Here is a 22590-nt window from a genome sequence, read left to right as displayed (position 1 = left end):
GCCTGAACTCCATTTTGTAAACAAACCTTGTAAGGCCATTTTCTCGCAAACCTAAACCACAATCGGCTACCTGTTCATTATTTTGGTTTGCCTTTGCGGAGTTCGGATCGCGAGAAAATGGCCTCACAAGGTTTGTTTACAAAATGGAGTTAAGGCCATTTCAATTGTTGGTCTTGAATTTTGGTTGCGTCTATTTCGTGCGTAATTATTCAGAAGTGTCCTAATTTCTCAGATATTGAAAAATACCTGTAAAATGATGCGTGCCCAGTGCGCAAAACAGTCAGGTTCATTGAGTCATTTTGATATGAATATGAACTGCCATCTGCCTCATCATTCACTGCCTCGTGAGAGTCTGAATGATTCAGAGGTAAACGAGTCACTGACAGCCGAGCACTCAGTCAGTAGCTCAGTCAACACGTTTATTCTGCCGTGATGGTACCCAATATTTGTTTTGGATGACTGAGCGTGCATTTTCTATGGAAAAATGACTCAATTACATGCTGTGTGAGTGAATGGAAGCGGTGTGCGTCGTCTGCTCGGGAGTGACTAAAAGTTTTTGTAGGCTCTTTCATTGCCTCGTCCTTTACCGTTTGGTACAAACGGTCTGCACAGAGCAATGGATTGAATTGTGCAGTGCTTTCAAGTGAACCCTACACGATTGCTTTTATTGACAATAATCGTATTGTCAATACATGCTATATTGACGTCAATATATCGAGATTGACAATATTTATGAATTCACATCATCAATATTATTGTCAATAATTCCCCTTCGCGTCAATATATTGATGCGTGTGGGGTTTGCTTCACACTCAGCCTAGGCAGTCAATAATTTTAAGCTCTGTGCGTGCCACACAAAATATGGCCAACAAAAAGTGAGCTTTCATAATTTTCTTAAACTTCAAACAGTGCGTAGTAATTTCGAAGATAACTGTGAGACATTTCCAATAGTATAATATGGTCTGATTGTTCAGAATCGAATCCGCTCGGGCATTCACTTCGTATATAATCGAATGGATCTCGGTAACCGTTTGAAACAGCACGTTCTGATATAGCAGCAATGCTTCAACTCCGTGACGCTGAATGGTGCTTCCGGAAACGACCTGAGGTGCACCTCTCGGTTACTGTTGTGTAACGTGCGGTAGTGGCATAGAGGTAACTCTAAGACTAGAAGGTCCCGAAGAAACATGCTCAACTTTTTGACTCAACTCTGGTACACAGCAAAAAAAGTTGTTGAATATTACATCGAAACTGCTGCAACCAGGTCAATCCATCGGTTGTGTAATATCACATTGTACAATGTACATCGATTTTGCGAACAAAATTACATCCATTGATGTAATATTGTATCTGCGTTTTGCTATTACATCATTATTTCATACATCAGCTTGAATTACGTTGATCGATATTACATTTTTTTTTTGCTGTGTACTCTCTTCGGCCCCAAGCTAATCGATGCACCCTTCGAAACATAAGAAAATCCACGAACCCCTCATTTTATCTGTCAAACTTTCATAGCGAATCAAAACAGACAAAGTGTAGTACTAGAATTTCGACTAGAATTTCGACTAGAATGGGGTTCGCTTATAGATGTACTTGGGACCAATAGACCTGTGCACGGGTGAAGTTTGGTTCATATACTGAAATTTTTTTGACACAACAGCGGGCCCCTGAATAATGCTCGCGTAACATTTGAAAAGGGCCTATCAACTTTTGTAAATAATTTGCTAGGTCCTTTTCACGAGAACCGAAGTACGCCCACGCAAACAAAGAGCACTATCGGGAAGGGGAGAATTTCCTCTGCCCGATGGTGTTGTTAGTTTGCGTGAGCGTATTCGGTTCGCGCGAAAAAGGCTTAACAAGTTTTGTGTACATAAGTTGATAGACCATTTTCAAATGTTACGTGAGTATTATTCATGTGTTCATTTTTAGTAAACAGCGCCCCGCTATTGGCGTTGACGGCGACTCTGTAGCTCTTTGAGAAAATGCTTTTCTCCTATGAGAAAATCCATAAGCAAACGTCAGACTGTGCGTGAAACATGGCGGACTTTGTACTATCCTTTCACTCCACCGAAAATTCCTATAAGAAACTGTCTATATTTGCTGAAAGAGCAAATTTTTCGACGGTGCCGTCAACGCCAATTAATCATGTTTTGTTGTTTTTGATATCATCCACATCCAGAGGGCCAGTCACATTCGAATGTATGGGAATGGTAAGAAACCATTTCAATTAATTATATGATTTGAGTAGTAGCTATACTGAAGATCCGAGAGATGTCGCCCCTTCAGTGGTAGGAAAATCTTTTTTGCAGTATGGAGAATATCAGAAAATCCACGATTTGTGACGAAACATCCTTTCACAGAAAGAAACAAATAAACGAGTGTTTACCTTATCACCATAGTAATGTACTCGTGCAATTTTTGTGCATCTAAAACTGCCCATAAAGACGATAATGAATAAAAACTGAAAATTTTCATGCATTTCCAAATGGTTTCCTACCATTCCCATACATTCGAATGTGACTGGCCCTCTGGATGTGGATGATATCAAAAACAACAAAACATGATTAATTGGAAGATTGCCGCAAAAGCTCAACGCAGATGTCGCCACTGCATGATGATGATAATGTTGACAGACTGCATATAAAATTCGTGAAAATTAGCATTAAATCATAATTTTCATCAAGCCTACGTGAAATCCTTCCAATATAACATTCTAATTGAAGAAGAAAACGTTTTTACGATCAGACTGATGTGCATCTTTGACTTTTCCAGGTGAACTTTTATAAGATATATATAAGATACATAAGATATATGCCACATTTCATTTCACGGCTCCATCAATGCTGCATCGTAAATATGATGGTAAACAGAAGTAAATTGCTCAATTACTCAAAATAAAGATGATTTGTCATCTTGTTATCACTTTGAAGACCATCTAGCACCATTTTATAGTATGGTGCGTGTTGAGTAAATCAAGTTCCGTTGCGTTTTCCGTCGAAAATTGTGAGTATTAATATGTTTGCTTAGAAAAGGCCAAAGTGAACATTTATTGAATATTGGCGTCCTATACAACCAATTCTCCATTACCACCAGCATGATACAACCTTTCCTAAGTAAATTAACTTTATTTCCACTTTCATCTTAGTGGAAATCGCACATATTCACCATTTTCCGAAAAATGCAGCTGCGCAGGAGGTAACCTCTCGCTGTGGGTGCAAACTTGTTATGCATAATTTTCCATGAAAACCTCTCCGATCCATACCGAAATAATAACAATTAGTTTTCAAACACGTTTTCTTACACGATTCAAGCAAAAGTTTCCACGGGAAATTATTAGTTTTTCTTTATGGACCGATTTGCCCCAAAAATCGTCTGTTTTACTTGGAGAATTTGGAAACTATCCTCCTTCTAGTAGTTCTCACTTCAAAATGTAGGAGGCGAAAGCTTGGAAAAGTTTCACTGCAAGACGCCAATTAATTGTGTCACTTTTTGTCGAGTGAGTGAACTCAAATCCATCCGTGCACTCGTCTATAGGCTAGTCAAGTGAGCCAAATTTAAATCGTTGGTTTCCAGCCGGTGGTAGTGGCGCACCTCCTCCACCCTCAACTGAGAGCAGTCCAAGTGTTCGCTTCTGGTGGTCAATCACCTCGTCTAGCTTTGGCGACTCTCGATTTGTGGCCAATGCTCCATCCAAATCATCCTTCAGTAGCAAGGGATTTTTTGTTGGTATTAATCCTTTTGCAGTTCAAGCTTTTTCTGGTAGTCCTGATATTCCTGGCTTAGCTTAACGAGTCGGCGTCGGTGGTTTAGTGGTAAGCGTGACTGCTTTCTCACCCCAATGGGTCTGAAAGCCGAATTGGTGGGATTTTTCTGAGGCATAAACATCTCTAGTCACGTCTTTCTTCGGAAGGAAAGTAAATCCGTTGGTCCCGGCCCATGTGTGTTGAATGGGATGCGATATCCTACACTGAACGAATTTGACATATTCCTGTTATGTGGAAGTCTAATTAATTTGCGCTATAAGATAATCCATTGAAAATGATATGATTGAAAATGTGTCAGGTAAATTCTATATGAATATCTGACACATTTACAATGCTGATAATTTGGTAACTTTTATATGATCGTCATATGATAAATGAAAATCGATTAAATTATAATAATTAACTGAAATGGATTTGAAACCCATAAGCATAAGCTATACTTTTGGAGTCGAGTTTCTAACGCCTTTGGATACAGTTGTGTGTTAAGTTCGTTCTCTGTTTTGTGCGTCCATTCGCTTTCATAGTTTTCGGCTGCATTTGCCGGATTAGCGCTGGCACTCTGCCTCCCGGACGGTTATACGTGTGTGAGTGTTGGTTTCTCGCTTTCCGAGAAGTTTTAGAATCGAGAAAGAAAACATGATTCATCATCTTTGCAAAATTGGCGTGGTTTGATTGTTTCTGCCGGACCAGAAATTTGTGGCATCGCGAGTGAAAATTATAATTTCTGTTTATTTACGCGGTGATGAGAAGTGCGCTGAACTATTGTCAGGGTTTTGAGATGTGCATTGCTTTTGTGCACGGAGTGACTTGAAAAAGAAAAGTGAAGAAAAGTGATATTTGGTTGTTGTGTGGTAGAGGGAAAAAAAATATGCGTGGAAGCATCGGGAATGCGCTCCCGGGTGAAGTGATTTGGTGAGAACGTTCCAGTTGAAGATTGTTGACAAGTGTATTTGTGGTGATGCAAATTATGGTTTAGATGACGCATGGCTTCAAACATTTTGTGTATCCAAATAAAACATATTACATACTAAATACGCACAGGGCATCGTCTGCTGACCATTGCCGCGGGTATATCGTGGGAGTCCCAGGTACCCGGTTCAAGCTTTAGTTGGCGATGGTGGCTCTTCTTGACCTTCTACCCCCTGAGTAGTTAGTGTGAATAAGGGCGTCTATGTGATGTTTTGCTGTACCTGTTGTGGACATTTAGTGCATCCTGTTCCCTTAACTTGTTGAGGACACCCTGTCTTGCCTCAAAAGTTACCCTTTTTGAAGTACTAGTCTTCACAACATAAAGGGCACCATTACGGAGCATGAGATTTGATCAAATTATTCGCAGTTCTACTTGTCCAACGCCCCCGGCTGGGTGAGGGATAGAGGATGACACACACACACACACATAAGCATAAGCTATACTTTTCACCACAATATAATATATGTGTCATAAATCAATCGAAGTAAAGTTTATGTGAAAATAACATGAAATTTACTTCTTCTTTTGACACATATATTTAATCGATTTCTAAAAATAAATTCGAAAAATAAACATCAGGCAGTAGGAGCTTTCACAGTTGTGCCTTTTTTTTATTGTAGCTGATTTGGGATTCGATCAAGATCTGTTGAGGTGTGATGCTTTCGGTGTCTGTGCTCGATTCCACTGGGCCACGGCTGACTTCAAGATTGAGCTCGTTCAAATAGCATGAAGTAAGAACAGCTCTCCCGACATGGAATGTAGTGCAATTTTATGCTCGTTTTGCTAGAGTGAAGACAAATAGCACTGACAAATTTATGTTCCGTTTCGGTGGTGTGGTTTGTTCAAATCTTTCTTAATGCACCTGTGTGCAATAAATCAACGACTAAATTATATGATTTGATAGAACTGGCTCATGAAGTTCGAGTACTACTTAGGGCTGGAATCTGAATTAGCCGTGTAGAAGGCTTACAATTAGGATCATAGCAAAGTAAATATTACAGTAGAATCATTTTTTTTTCAATCTCAATACATTCTTTTCTGGAACCAATTATCATATGAATCGTTGAAAATTGTTTCAATAATTTATAAAGAACAATCATGTAAGATGTATTTTATTGGGAGCGATATTCATCCCAGAAAAACATGCCAAAACAAATGCTTGCTGTTGGATTTCTTAAAAGGCATTTCTATATGACTATTTAATGATTGGGATAGATCTGTTTACAATCTTTAAACGTCAAAAATCAAAGCAAGCTATTACAATGATATATAAATGTTTTCCTATACTGCAAAGTTAAATGACAGACGCGACATATCAACAAACGTCAAAAATCAGTAAAAGCAACTCCAATAAAATATACATGATTATCTTATAAGATATATATTTTAGTGAGCAATATTCATCATGAAAACAGGTATATTTTACTGAATTTTGCACTATGAGAAAATTCAGTAAAATATACCTGTTTTCATGATGAATATGATATATATGATTTTCCATTAGTTTCTAGATGTCTGTTCCCACCCATGACATATCAACAGTTTTTCACCATGAAATATATCAGACAATATTCATATACTTCTTACCTTCGCTAACCACGTTCGAAGCAAAGTATTATCAAGTACTAAGTATGTGAAATTACGATAGAAATCATTCCATATCGCAGTCATAGTTTTTAAGTGATAATCCAATGGAATCTATCAATCATCACATAGAATGAATAAATCTGCTGACATTGCTATGTTATAAGATGGATCCAATAAACGGTACATGTCGATTTGTTTCAGTGTACGCAGCTGCCTTTCGGCACACTCGATTGCTGTCAATGGATGGCAATCGATGTCCGTCGGTTATTGGCACTAGATTGCGGAACAGAGACCGACGTTAAATAAAGGAATAAAGAAGATTTTGCTTAACGACGGCAGTTCTATCATTTGGGTTATAATTCGTTTGTTTTTTTTATTACACTCTATTTCTATTCTACTCAGTGACTGAGTATAACTTATTGCCCTTTAGCGAACCCCACATGTATCAATATATTGACGCGGAGGGGAATTATTGACAATTATATTGATGATGTAAATACAGAATTATTGTCAATACCGATGTATCGACGTCAATATAGAATGTATTGACAATACGATTATTGTCAATAAAAACAATCGTGTAGGGTCCACTTGTCTTTTTGTCTCGCGGAAATTCTACTCAGTTTATTCAGTTCCCTTTTGAACCAGAACTGAGTACGATTTTCGTGAGAGAAAAAGAGAGTTTAATAAAATTCTACTCAGTCACTGAGTAGCACTGAAATAGAGTGTAGGTGACTTATTTTAACGTACACGGAGATGAAAAACTACCCAAAATTAAGAACTTTTCCCTTAATTCCGGGGTTCAGCCCAATAACCCAAATTTGAGTAAATCGAATACAGTAGTTTCCATTTAACACCAGCAAAAAAAACCTCATACATTTAAGTATATTCTATCCAAAATTAAGTTTACTTCACGTCAATTTGAGAATATGCAATTTGCTCAAAAGTAACTTATTGGGCTGAACTATATCGTTTGGTCGAATCTTTCGTTCCTTTTTTGACAACTTTAAAGAGTGCAAGTGAGAGGCTGAACTCAATATTAAGTAAAAAGAACTCATGGCAGCATGTAACCTCACTTTTTACAATTTTGAGTGAAATCCGACTTAATTTTGAGTTGGTCTCATCGGCAGTGTAGGATTTTTTTCTTATCGTATGATATTTTTTACTCATTAATGGGTTTACTCATGTTACCGTGTAGATGTGTAGCACGAACTCCAAATAATTCTTGCAGTTTTCATGAATGATATATTGGTGTGTGTACAACCCGTTAACGAAGCAGTGTTGCCAAATATGAATTCCTCTACATCTGAATTTTTATTGCTCTTCTATAGAGATCTCCAAGCGCAATCTCACGAACACTAAAATCCAACATCCATACATAAAAATAAAGAAAAAGAAGAAACAAAAAGGTATCGCGATATCACAACTACTTAAAAAGGTAGCGCGCGGTCTCACGCACACTTTTGTGCATCTGGAGAACTCTACAGATTTATTTCCGTTTTACGGTTTAATTCTAAAAAGAAGAAGAAGTTCCACCGCAGCTTTCAAATACACAAGGTTTTAAGGTGATTCCTTGGCGAGATATACCAGTCATGGCCTGTCTGAAAAAGACAAATCCAAAAAAAAAGAAGTAATTTCTTGTTGAGGCCTCAAATGGCCGCTACGTAGGCTACACATGCACTAAAATAAAGAATTAAAAAAAAAACACTTTGAATTTTCAATTACACAAAAATCTCGGAAATCAGTGCCCAATTTCACCTGAAGCTGCAGTGCAGCAAACGTGGAGTAACAATTTGAATGTTGCCGTGTCGTAGAAGTTTATATTAGCTGAACATTGCAATAGGTCCTAAGTAACATGGACAGATTCTCTTCGTCGACTTTCTCTTTGTATCCCTACGGCCATGTAAAGACATTCCCAGGTATTTTCAGCACATAGATCGATAAAATAAGCTTTTATCTAGCATCTAATACGACAAACACAACAAGAAACGGTTATGTGCTCAAGTTAATAACGAAAGAGAACGTCGACGAAGAGAATCGATCAATTTTACTTAGGTCCTAATGCAATGTTCAGCTTGATTTGTGCATTTTTTATGTTTCGAAGTGGTTCCTTCACAAAAAAAAAAAGTTGTTGAATATTACATCCAAACAGCTGCACAGAGGTCATTCCGTCGGTTGTGTAATATTACGTTGTACGATGTACATCGATTTTGCGAACAAAATTACATCTATTGATGTAATATTGTATCTGCTGTTTGCTATTACATCATAATTTCATACATGTGCTTGAATTACGTTGATCGATATTACATTTTATTTTTTGCTGTGTAGTAAAGAGACTGAATTGGGTAAAGAGGTGACATCTTATCCTTTTGACAGGTCTTCTGCTCGATTGGAATAACTTTTCCTATAACTTTGACAGATAATCGATTGTTCCAATTTTAACATGTCGTCTCTTTACAAATTCAGCCTCTTTAGTTCCTAGAATGAGGATGTCACAGCAAAGAATCGCCAGCAAAAATACTTCAAGTTTGTCAATGCACACTTTGTTTTTTTAGTATTCAGCTCATTATCATACAGGCGGTAGAACGTTGACTGCAGCAGTCAACGTTCTACCGCCTGTATGATAATGAGCTGAATACTAAAAAAATAAAGTGTGCATTGACAAACTTGAAGTATTTTTGCTGGCGATTCTTTGCTGTGACATCCTCATTACCGCAGCGGTAAAACTTTAAAATAACTACTCAAATATTTTAAGGTTTCACTTATTTATTATGCTTATCGTTCAGATTGCAGTTATAAAACATCCTTAATTAAATTGTTATGGTTGTTTTGCTTAACGACGTATTCCAGGTATCATCCAAACCATTTGTGGAATAGTTTTATTATTTGAGTTACCGACCATTTTTTATTTGGGATGCTATAGTACAACATCCCTGAGAAAAATGATTTTTTTACAGCTGGTGTGTTTTGGGAATCTCTATGTTGGAACAGATAAAATATTTTTTGTAGGTATGTAGAATTATGGAAAACCTGTAAATAATTGTGGCATCACTGCAAAAAAGTGAGACAATGAATGTGAACGTGTGTGGGAATCTCTCACAAGTTTCGAATCGAGTCATCACTCATCGTCCGTCGCTGCGGCGAAAAGTCAACTTTTTCTTGTATCACCGTTCACCGCCAACGTCTCGTCGGCGTAGGAATGTCCGTGAGTAGCAGAAAGTCCGCTCCACTCCACACACAAAACAGAACAGCCAGTGAGTCGTGAGCAGCAAGCGAGAAGAGTCACGGAGCTAACAACATCATTCGTTTCATTACATCCGCGGTCGTCGTTCGTTCGTGTATAGTTTTGTCCAACGCACGTCGAGCTGTAGAACATTTTTTCTGTTCCATCCGCCTACTTTGTCCGATTCCCAGTGTTCGAAACACGGGAAAAGAACGCGTTTTTCACGCTCCGGTATTTTTTGTTTGGTTAAAGTGCAAGAAAGGATCGCATTTTTCTGTGCATTGTTGAACGAGTGTGAGTGTGGAACGGAAAATATCACTTTTTTCGCTGCCTCGATAACGTCGAGAGGAAAGTTTCCAGCTTGATTCGCCTTCTCCAGTAGAGGCAAGTTTTGTGCAAGTGTTCTGTTTTAATTTTGAAGAAAAAATAAGTTATGTGATCTCATTCTTGGCTCCTTTGCCTGATGTGCTTTGATGTGTGCGGTTTTTGTCGAGATAGAAAAGCAGCCGAGTTGGTTCCTACTTTGTTCAGCGGAGTAGCCTCATTGGAAGGGTTTTTGTTCTTCTCATGTAAGTTGATTTCCTAGTAGATCTTCGTCTAACAGCCAGGAAGAAGACGAAGAATATGATATATTAAAGTGTGGCAAAGGCGAGCGAAAAGCTGGGAAATGTGCCTTGCTGTACGAGAATATTTGGACTTCTGTGTGTTGGTGCCGTGAAGAATAAGAACAGAAGGAATGCTGTTGGAGGAGATTAGGCAAAAGATGAAGTGGAAGACGAAAACGAAGTGCAAGGAAGAAGTTCAAAAGCTTGATGATTTTTGATCGTAGGCGATTTGGTGAAGCAGTACAAAGAAGAGTAGGCTGCGGGCAGGATCACTGTGGCTGGGCACGATCGATGGATTAGTCATAGCAGAGGAGGCCACGAAGAAGGAAACGTCAAAAAGCTGTCATTTTTACTGTTGGTAGATGACGACGATGATGATGAGGGCCGGGGCTGAGTCCCGAAGCTGAGAGAGCCTTCTGCAAGTGCGGAGAGCCGGAACTGGTTTTGGTGGTGTTAGGGAGAGAGTTTTTGTACGGTAGCGGGAGAGTGATGATTGGCGTGCGGCGTGGTTGCCAGTAGTGAGGCAAACTGCGGTAGAAAGTCTTGTTTTGATGCTTATTAAGAAAAACAAATTTATTTAGTATCTGTATTAATTGCAATGTATTCAATCAAGCGTAATCCTGGTGGATGAACCCTTTTCAGGACAAAAAAAAAAAGTTGTATACAACGGTTGTACTTTTTATCAGGCCAATCATTGAATTTTTGCAGGGATATTGAAGTTATGTTACATTCAAAATTGAAAAAGGGATCGAAATTTACATACCTAAAACTTTATTCTCGATTACTTTTTCGAAAGGATGTATCAGCTTTTGTAAACAATGCATTTGATTGTCAATTTGACGTAACTGATAGCTCGCCCACGCATTCCAACACTACCCTCAGATAGTGCTGTGCCGAGGGCGTATTTAGCAATAATATCGATAGCAGTCTCTGAAAATATCGATATTATTTCGATATCGGATTTGGAATATCGATATCTCGGCTCCGATATCAATATCGGATAATCAATAATAAACCAATAATCAATGAAAAAGACATTAAACATATTTCCACAGACAAACAGACATAACACTCGAAAGTTGTTCGTCCAACAAGCATTTAACGGACAATTTAAAAGTATCGTAGTTGGTAGTACCGCCACCTGTGGCGCGCATAGTCAATTCCCTTGCGTTTGACGTTTACAGACTACGCCATCTGTTCAGCGTAGTGCCCACCACAGTGTACTCAACAGATGGCGGTAATGTTTTAGCGACGATGTTTTACAGTGAGAAATATTCAATGTGTTATGTCTGTTTGTCTGTGATATTTCATTCTCTTCCAACTTCAAAATGCATGTGGAAAATCAAAAACGTAGACATTACACAAACAAAAATATTTTATCCGCTCTTCGAGGCTACATCGCTCAAAATTCGCCGTGTTTTTGAAAACAAACGGTTCCAAGAGACCGAGATTGTAATATTTGACAGTAGTTTCAGATCCACCTGGAGTTCTATATCAATTTCTAATCAAAGCCGTCCACTTGGTTATCCTTCAGTTATTATTGCGTTGAATTATTACCTCGTGATGACTCCATACCAAATTAGCGGTAGAGATCTTTCTCGTTGGCTCATCACGAACATATTCTTCGCTACCAGATCCTTCAACTGTCGTCAAACCGATATCTAATTTCGATTATCGTTGATATTGCTATTTATCGATATCGTCACAGCCCTACCCTCAGATAGGGGAATTTTTCTCCTACCTGATAGTGGTGTTACTATGCCTGGGCGAGCTACCAGTTACGTTCAATTCTAGATTGATCTGGAATTAGGGCGTAACAACTTTTGTAAACAATGGCTTCTATCGATGATTTCTGGGAGCTCAAGGCATGCCCACGCAGACCAACATAACCATCGGATAGTGGAAGTCTTTCCCTACCCGATGAGGATGTTGGTTTGCGTGGGCGAGCCTTGAATTTCTAGACGATAAGTAATTGTTTACAAAAGCTGTTAGGCCCTAATTCCAGCTCTATCTAGAATTGCATTGTTTACAACTCTGCAGTTTGCCAAGCTCATTCGGTGACTTTGTTTTAGCAATCTAACAAGAATAAACCAACAAACATTACGATACTTTTTTTAAATGACTTAAATCCTCATAATTTTAAAGAGCAGTTTCACCATTTAAAATGTCGATTTCTTGAATATAAAAGTACACATCAGTGTCATCATTTCAAAGGGACGTAATTGCTTTTGTAAGCAAAGGCTTTACACGTCGATTATTCGTAAATAAAAACTTAGATATGAAAATTTATGATACCAACAGGTAGAGGAAGGATTCCTCTACAAGCTAGCATTGTTAATATGGAGTGGTAGGCTTTAATCCACGAGAAATCTACTGCTTAAGCCATTGCCCTCAAAAGCAATTACGATCCTTTGAAATGTTGACACGGACAAACACTGGAGTCGCTTTTTACGCGTTTTTTTTTTGCACGGTTTTTTACGCGGATTTCGGAAATCACGCGGCAAAAGCGACTCCAGTAATCGCGAAAATTTGCTATATTTTCTCCCATACATTTATTTACAAATCGCTTGGAGTTTTGTTCGTTAATTTTTTTGTATGCCATTTAGAATTTGGAAAAGTACTCTCCCAACATTTGCTTGAAATTCTTCTCAAAATGCTTAGGAATTCTTGGAATTATCTTGAACCTCTCATTAGAATTCGTTTCGGAAATTTCTTCAGAATCTCCAGGAACTCTGCTCAAATTGTCTTTAGAAATATGCTCAAAATGTCATGCCAAGCCCTCCAAGAAACTCCTTGCAATCCCCTCAAATGTCTTAGGAATTCTCATGAAACTATTTTTAAACTAGCAGGGTGTCCTTGGAAAACCGTGAACCCACAGGGAATTTTATTTTGTAATTCTCAGGAAATTTAGAAAATCTCATATCCAGCAACAGCAATTCTTAAAAATTAATTAATTTAGCTTTATTTAGGAGGCTTTCAGCCTTAGGCTGGTTCGCCTCCGTATAATTCTTAAAAATAAGACCTTCAGTAACAACATCCGTTCTGAAACTTTAATTGTCTTTTTTTTTTAATGAGGGCCTGTTCATAAACTACGTAGACAGTTTTTTTGGTATTCTTGACCCCCCCCCCCTCCCCCTGCGTAGACAATTGTCCATACAAAATTTTTAAAATTTGTATGGTCCGTGGATAATTGTCAAGCCCCCCCTAAACTGTCTACAAAGTTTATGGACAGCCCCTGAGGGAATGCAAAAGATATGCAAGCTAAGCTAATGGACATTAATGAATTAATTTGATGAGGATTTCCATGGAACTCTAGGGAAAATTCCACGCGAATTCAGAGGAGAATTCTATCAATGACGTTTATATAAGGTCTGGGCCAATAGGCAGCTTGCTGGTGTTAGAAGCAAACATATTGTAAACATTGTTGAGCACTCAAGTGACGACGTCACTTATGTCGTTTTCGTTTTTGCGGTCTTGCTACACCGCCGAACACCGGAAAAATTCAGGGTGTAGCTATTATAGTCGCTATATATATATTAGACTGATGCAAAATTTGAAATTTTTGCTCCACAATGCTTAAACGGTTCCAAATTGGGTCCTGCTTAGCCTCCCAAAATTTGAACTCCTTAAGTAAGAAACTGACTTGGCACAAACCATTTCAAGTTTATATGGGAATTACTATGGGAAAACTTATGTTTTTGTTCATATCTATTTAACGATTCACCACATCACTTACAATTACAACAAAATTACAGCAATAATTGCAGCAAATTGTCTCAGCTACAACTTTGTTGAAAACCACTTTTCAATCAAATGTAAGGAACAAAAGTTATGAATGATTCAAGTCACTGAAGTCTTATGATTATGCTCATTCAACTGTTCAGCAGGCAACATTGGTGTTTCTGGTGCGAAGAATAGAGCACAAATATCATGGCTACTATGTCACACTGCAGAATACAGTGTTGCTCACAACACAGTTGCTTAAACTTGCCATAAGATTATCAATCTCTTAAACAATTAATAACAATTTAATGTGACGTTTGGCTGAAAAACAATATTCCGCAAAGTTGTAGTTTAGAAAATTTCCCGTAAGAATACTTATAGAAATTTTCAAAAAAGCAATATGGAAAATGGGTAGAAGACAATAAACAAAAAGTTTGGTTTTCCCATAGTAATTTCCATACAAACTTCGAATAGTTTGTGCCAAGTCAGTTTCTTACCGAATGAGTTTAAATTTTGGAAGGCTTATCAGGACCTGATTTGAAACCGTTTGAGCACAGTGGAGCAAAAATTTCAAATTTTGCATCAGTCTAATATATATAGTCTGGCGAATAGAATTTCGATCTAATAAAAAGCGGAACCAATTGAGGTTCCGGTGCGATATGTGAGAGCGGAAATACATAACAAATCACTGTCAAACTTATTTTGACAAATCAAATTTCATAGATTTTCTAGGTTAACCAGAGTAAAATAATAAACAACTTTACACGGCGATGCTCCCGCTAGTGTGCGTGCGTTAAACTTCACTAATCTCTATTCAATATATTGTAGACCAACAGTTAAAAAGGTACTACCAACTTTTTAAACAAAACGTTGATTATTCTTTCCTCGTCAATCGAACGCAAATTACCAGCATCATCTGATAGGGGAAACTTTCCCTAACCCAAAGATGTTGTTAGTTTGCGTAGGCGAGCCTTGAGTCACGGGAAAAGAGTTTCCGAAGTTTTGTTCGCAATAGCTGATGTGCTCTTTTCTGTTGTTGGTCGTGATTTGCTCTATTGGTTCCGCTATTTGACAGCTCAATTGGTTCCCGAGATTCTATCCGCCAGACTATGAATATAGTAACTATAGTTGCTATCGGTTGCACCTTTGTTTATGAAAAAATGATGATGTGCTGTCAATTATTCGCGCTTATTGCTGTTTATACTACATCGGTGTAGTGTAGCAAAAACGAAAACGACATTAGCCAACATTACATACTACAAACAGTATTACGTCAATGCCAACAGCAGTTTCGTGTATAAAGATAAATACGTATATTGCAATGAAATGCGAACACCACTAAACGTTTCCACATTTCACTAGCACCAACAAGCCCTTAGGCGCTAACCTTGTATATTAAAGAACATTGGAATTCTATGAGTAAAATTGTTAGGAAAACTTGAAGTGAAATCTGAAGATTCCTTTCAAATTAGTTCTGTTAAGCTCCAGATTCCAGCTGAAACCTAAGGAGAATTACAAGGTAGTTCTGAGCAGAGTCCCAAGCGAATTATGAGTAAGATTCAAAGAAAATTTTCAGCAGAATTCTGAGGATGATTCCAAAGTAATTCCAAAGGGAGTTCTGACTAAAATTGCAAAGTAATTTTGAGGAGAATTGTAAGGATCACTCCAAGGTTCTTGTGCGTAGAATTCCAAGATGAGAAGAGGTATCCAAATTGAATTCTGAAAATAATTCAATGTAAATTCAGAGGATAATTCCCTCCCCTTGGCTAGTTTTTGCACCTTGCTGTTGGAGGGCGGGCTTAATTTCATGCTTTATAGTGGAGTATTGGAGACGGTGGGTTTGTGGCCGACGTTGCTGGCTCATGCTGCGATAGAATGGCGCCATGGGCAGGCAATGAGGATTACTGAGCTTCCCCTCTCTGATAAACCACTGCATGAGAGAACAAAAGATCTAGTCCAGCAGTGATAGTATCACACTTGTTACTCCTTTTATTGAGAGCCGCGTCGTAGTACGCTTACGTATAGGCACTGACGTTGGGTGTGATACTGGCGGGTTTTGCCGCAAATCACTCTTATTTTATTTATTTTTACGCAGATAGATTTATTTGGGTTTGGAAGGGAATTATACTATTGAAATATTTCAGAAAGTGCCCAACAGTGCTCCTTCTACTTGCGTGACAAGCTTTCATTGTTGTTTTCATTGAAGTATTACTCAGGGAACAATTTTAAACATCATTTTTGTACATGGTATTGTAACTAATCTTATATGTGCTTCATTTTGATTTGGGATAAATGTTTGAACTATGGCTCGGGATTTCCACTGTTGCGTGCTTCTATTGTGATATATCCATACGTAATTTTGTGGGACGACATAGTGGAAACGTGTGAGCGTAGTTGGAGCATATACCCTATATAATTTAAAATCAGCTAGGAAACTAACTTCAAAATGAAGCATTTTAGTCACTTGAAGGTGTCACCTGGGTCGAACTAAGATATAATAAATAGGTATAGGTCAAAATCAAAAGTACTTGAAACACGTTTAATTTTAGATTACAAGCACAAGTGCAGGTACTTAATAAAGTATGGGTTATGATTGATTAGGTGACTTAGAGCTTTTAATAATTTATTAAATTAGACTAATGAGATATCATAATCATCAAATGAACTTAAATAATAAACTTCAGAAAGTCTAATGACATTAAGTAGATTAACAAAAGAATTAGGATGCGGAGGGTCCGCTTAGGGAGGCAACTAACCTTTATAGTTGTTTAATAAATCTTCTTATTTACTATTAAACTTTAAAAAAAGAAAACGCAGGCAAACCAATAGCATTTAGTAGATTAACAAGGAAAGGAATAGTTTAGGAAAAAAGTAAAAGTAGAGTTATTTGACAGTTATTAGCTTTTAAACTTTTGGAGGTATTGTATTCCCCTGAGTTTGTTGTACTCGATTACTATATAATTCTCTCAATACGCGAAATCTCTTATATATGCGATTAAAGTATTTGAGTTAACTTATTTCTTAGTGTTCAAGTACTTACATTAGTAAACAGCAATCAATGTTAATCTATGAACTAAACCATACGTAAAATCGATCTTTCATTATGTGGTATTGATGCATGTTTAACTTTTCGCGGCTCACCAAAAGTTTTTTTTTTTGTGCTTCTGTAGTATAGAATTTGTTCGGTACGGTCGCGAAATCTTGAAATGATTGATACGTGCGGTAAAATAACTAAATTGAAACAAAGCTCAACAGTAAAATAAGTAGAATATTTAGGGAGGAAACCAAAATTAATCAACTTGCCAACATAGGCTATCACATTTATTTTGGTGGCACTCTTTAAGTGATAATAAGTTGTTTTTTTCTCTACGGTTGTTTCGCGTGGCGTTCACAATTTACGCGATTTTCGTATCTTACGTAATTTAGATGTTTAGCTCTAAACGGTTTTACTTACTCGAGGTCGTTCCTTAAGCGGTGTTGGTACAGGTTAAACCTTTGCCAACTGTCGGATTCAACGCGCCTACGTCTACGGAGCTTACGCAGAAGTGACACGCAATTCGGTAGAGCTTGTCAAACGCTTTTGAGCTTCTGTAGTATAGAATTTGTTCGGTACGGTCGCGAAATCTTGAAATGATTGATACGTGCAGTAAAATAACTAAATTGAAACAAAGCTCAACAGTAAAATAAGTAGAATATCTAGGGAGGAAACCAAAATTAATCAACTTGCCAACATAGGCTATCACATTTAATTTGGTGACACTCTTTAAATGATAATATAAGCATTTTTTTCTCGCTTCGGTGGTTTCGCACGGCTTTCGGAATTCGCGCGGTTTTCGTAAATTACATAATTTAGATATTTCGTTCGAAACGGATTTACTTATTCAATCGGTTTGCTACGCGGATGTAGCTACGCGCACACGTCACAGCATTTTTTCTATAACTATCTTGAAACAATACATACGGAATCCAGTGTTCAAGCGGCCAACATAGGCTAGTCCTTCTGCTGTATTGTCAAAGATAGAAGTAAAATTTATTCAAATGGGTCAAGTCTTGAAAATTAAGCTGTCACGCAGCTCCAGCTTGATACCCAATAAAAAAAAAAAAAAAAAAAAAAAAAATGTAAATTCAGAGGATAATTCCAAAGGAATTCTGAGGAAATTTCCAACGAAATTTTGAGGTAAATTTTAAATGAATATTTAGAAGAGTGGATGCTATTCCTGCAATATGTTTTTATAGAACTCACAAAAGAGTTCATTGGGAATTCTGAGGAGCATTTTATGGAATTTACGGGACTACTCCAAGAGGACTTTGTGTGGAATTTAGAGGAAATTCTGAAGATCTGAAAATCTCAGATTTTCAATATTGTTTAAGATTCTGCAGCTACCTATTAAGTATGTTAAGCATAGATTTTAATTTTTTTTTTGAAATCTCAGGCTTAGGAAAAGTTTTAAGATACAAGGCCAACATTTAAAAATTCGGTCCCGTTCTAAGAAAACATTAAAAATCCCAGACTTGGGGATATGTTAACGATCTGGCGCTCTTCATTTTCGGTGGACATGGGCATTTTCTTAATTCTAGGACTTTCCAAAATTTCGCATTGATCACAGGCTTTGAAAAAGCTGCTCAGAATTATTTTCTCAGCTTAATGCAGAAGAGCTTGTGGAGTGAGTTGAGTAATTTACTTTCAAGGTAGTGCTTTATTCAGGACGCTAGAAAAATGCATGACAAAACAATTGTGTTCACAATGATGTACCTATTTTTCGCGAAATGTTGCAATTGATCGCGAATATTTCGCCCCAGGATTAAGGCCCAAACGCAATGTGGGCGGAAGTGGAACGCAAACGGCAAGTTTGACAGTTGTCACAAATTACTTTCGGGGATCCGGGAAGTTATCATTGTGGCGCGGTATAGCAAGCCGGTCCATAGCATAATTCTCCAAGTAGGAAGGACTAACAATTTCAATCCAAAAGCATAACAAAAGGTACTATCTAGCTTTTTCAGTGCTTGGTACAGAATTCTGAGTTCTGTGAAAAAGAAATCATTATTTCCCCACGACAGAAACGCCCCGTTTTCTTATGCAAAATGATGAATGCGCGTGCACAAAACACACGAAATCTTTTTAAAAAAGCGATAGGAGAAATGGATGTAATGTCGGCCTAAATGCCCCTAATTTGGGCCCATATATAAATTCAGCAATCGACTAACTTTTCAATAGTGACCAAAAATATTCATAAGTACCGTCCCAATGACGCGTTAATGTAGATAAAATTGATAAATAGCAGATTTTTAGCGATGGGCCCAATCTTAGATCCATAGGTCAACATTAGAACCATTTGCCCTAGTTAGACATTTTTTTTCTCCAACGGTAGATAAAAGATGAACAAAGAATTGCTTGAAGGGATTCCCGGCTAAAATGATCTGATCGCGATATATTTCATGTTTCAAAATTCGGCCAAATTGTCCATTCGTTGTAGTGGCGTCGTGTAACCTCATTTTTAACCAGTGCACTATCTATGGTCATATTACACTCGAATTTGTTGTAAAATGCAGCGAATCATATAGTTTTACTGCATCTCTACATGTTGCAACCGGTTCGAGTTTTGAGTTCATATGAGTTTGATTAGTAGCGTTAGTTTAAAAAGTTTTCAAAGTATTGCACTTTTTGGAAGTTCTTATAAGTTTTTATAGCTCTTGCGATTCCTTATGTCCTGAAAGTTACAGTTCTTTCTGTCGTGGAGGTTTTGAAGGTTTTAAGAGTGTTCGAAGCTCTTGAAATGTTGAAGAATTCTATTAAGGGTTGCAGGAGTGTTAGAAAGACTTGAGTAGTAGACTTTATACCAACAGATTTGATGCCAAAAGAGGTAGTTCCGATTACAGCCATTAACTGATCAAAATTGAAGAACTAGCATCCCCCCTGTGCTAAGATGGCTCTTTTCGTGCCGAGTAATTGAGTTTTACCGAAAGCTGGGCCAAGCGCTGTGCCGAACGTGTCTCTCAAGGTCAATCATTGTCAATCAAGGCGTCAATATTCCATGAGTTTGGCAACCCTCATTGTGTTTACATTCTCAATTTCTCTGATGATGATGGATTCTCATTAGAGCATTAGCGGGTCAAGAGGTGGAAGAGAAATTGGAAACCATCAAACCAATATGGTGGTCTAGCAAATTCCACAAGATATAGGGGAAATGACGGCTTCGGCATGACAGACTATTTTCGGCAACCCAAATTGAAACACTATTTTCACTGGATTTTCTTACGAAAACACTTCGCTGAATGCATGCAAACGATTCTTTATGCTTTCAGCTTCAATTTGACTATATTTTTACCACTGAGAAAAAGCAATCTAGCAGGGTTTTCTTGAAATGAAACACACGCACTACAAATTGTAGCTGATTTCGAGTTGCCGATAATAGAACAGCAGATTTACATGCAGTTCAAATGGAACGGTTGCCGAAGAAAAACTGGTTGCCGACAATACTCGCTCTCACTAGAGAAGATTGGAGCTTTGTAAAAGCGTTTCAAAACAGTTTTTGACAATTGTTAGAGCAGCTGGCAACAAAAGATTGTAAACAAACCAATACTGCATATGTGTGCGTTCCATAGAGAAAAAGGCTATAGAAAGAAGGTCGCTGCTTAGGTTGCCGATAATACGTAAATTCCCCTATGTCCTTTTCAATTGTTGATTCCTTGCAGGTGTACCGAAACAAAGGAGAAACCCAATCGATGAAGAATGAAATTCCTCCCCGACTAAAGTAAAACCCAGAACTGGAACGAGCGACAGTGCAATCCCACGCTAGGAGCAACATCGTCGAACCAGTTTTAAATCATTTGATCGACTCAGAAGTGCGTGCCCTCAAAGATATAACTCAAGCCTATCGTATTGCTGACTATGATGCCTTCTACCACCTCCTAATTACACCCCACCAAGCCTACCAAGCTACGATCTGATGCAGTTGAGGTACCCTCCGCAATGTACCACCGATGAAAACTATCTAACATCTCCCCCTGAACATCTGTCATGCTTCGAAAATAGGATTCTCGGTCACCGCAAACTTCAGCGGAAGCGTTTTATCCGACGCCTGTGGGTCTTTATAGTACTCGAGCAGATTCCGCCCAATCCACTCAGCTCCACACAGATGACAGACGTGGGCGCAGCATTCTATGGTCATCCCTATAATGTCCTGTGGTCATGCCAATTGAGACTAATGACTGACATGAATATCCGAGGAAGAACACAGGAGAAAATGTGAAAATTTCCGTCCCGAAGATACTCGGCAAGACCGGGATTCAATCTGGCCACCCCCTATGATAAGCGTGTGTTCTTCTTTATTGTCCATTCTGCATGGTCAAATTGTTAATGTACCTCAACTCTCGCAGAAGATCCTGCTCTGATCCTTCGTTGTACGCTTCGTATAAAATGCTAAATTCAAAAATAAGAACTGTATTCTGGAATAACGCCTCCAATGGATGACCTTTGGGTAAACCATGTGGGCGAGAGTGTGAGCAGCGTTGGGAAAGTTTGCGATATTTCACGAAGTTCATCAAGGAAATCGCGAGTCGTATTGAGTTTTGGTGAACTTTTCCAATACTGAAAGTGAGAATTCATCAAGCTCGATGCTCATAGTTCCTTCGTAGTTCTTTTCGTACGAATAACAGCATAGCGTAGGTGTTCCACCATCCCCGTCATATAGTAGAGATCCATTTGCTTAGTATTGATAAAATTGTTGGTATAGCCTTCCGAATTTATCACCAAAGGCAATCGTCGGGCAGTTTTCACAATTATTCCATCATCGAAAACGAATCGTCTCTAGAGGTAACCCATTTCAGCCGTCTTGACTGCCGTATCGACAAGAACCGGTCATGGTGTAGATGAACTCGACTGAAGTGAGGCCCGAATAGAAACTGTTCTAGACAAAAACACGATCCGCTGAGATATGTGTGCTGTGATTTGGAAGAGACGGACTTAGTTTTGCTCGGATTGAAGAGTTTCACGATTCAGACAATACTTACAGAATTTTTCGAAAGATCCTCAACGCCGGTGGGTACACGTTTGTTGTTTTTAAATTCTTGATTGAATCCTTGTATAACCAGTTTTATGATCCTAGATTTTAAGTATGACACTCTCTCACTAGCTTCATTTGTGAGTGAGAAGCTGCAAATCAATGAAAAGCAATACTGTGTGACTGTCTCTTGAATTCGCAAACACAAAATGCTAATAAGAACATAGGCCTACCGAATGAAAATAATACGCTTTCCTGTTCTCCGTTTCCCTCCATTGATACGCCAGTAGCTTCCCAAAACCGGCGGCCAAAGTGGCGAGTGTGTGCGCCTGAACTGAATTCCTAATCACTTGACTTGCCTCATTTTCGTCCACACACGGTTTAACTAAATAAAAAAAAATAAAAATTCAATTTCAATAACGCACACCGGCATCAGTACACGGACCGCGACCGGTTGTTGGCGATTGTTGACTGTAACGCCAGGTTAGTTTCCGGTGTCTTGTGTCTGCCTCGTTTGGCTTGATGGTTCAAATTTTATCGCGCCGGGTGACGCTATATAGCTACATACCGTGCGGGGGAGCAGAGCGACCCGTTGATCGTTGGGTCTTTGGTCCAACATCTGGGTTACTACCCGAAGGAGGAAGGAGGATGGGCAGTGTGAAATATAATTGATTCATAATAATTTTCGGGGCCGCTTTCGGTGCGGGTTTTG

At 38.3% G+C, this 22590-nt stretch overlaps 1 protein-coding gene across 2 annotated transcripts in view; it reads left to right on the top strand.

Annotated features, from left to right (window-relative positions):
• Positions 1–9588: 9588 nt before the first annotated feature.
• Positions 9589–22590, top strand: part of Rap1 (RAS oncogene family member Rap1) — a 95386-nt gene continuing 82384 nt past the window's right edge. The window contains exon 1 of one of the 2 annotated variants that reach the window (XM_065239516.1): positions 9589–10119. The gene's annotated coding sequence lies outside the window, so the exon portion shown is untranslated. Of the gene's footprint in view, positions 10124–22590 lie in introns of both variants that reach the window. The other variant, XM_065239515.1, reaches the window with a different exon arrangement.

This window comes from Ochlerotatus camptorhynchus, unplaced genomic scaffold, assembly GCF_037179485.1.
Source record: "Ochlerotatus camptorhynchus isolate MF236.1 unplaced genomic scaffold, CSIRO-AGI_Acam_v1.1 ptg000055l, whole genome shotgun sequence".
In the NCBI taxonomy this organism is placed as follows: Eukaryota; Metazoa; Arthropoda; class Insecta; order Diptera; family Culicidae; genus Ochlerotatus; species Ochlerotatus camptorhynchus.
Note: the sequence above shows the minus strand (reverse complement) of the source record. Positions and strands in the feature narration are given on the sequence as shown.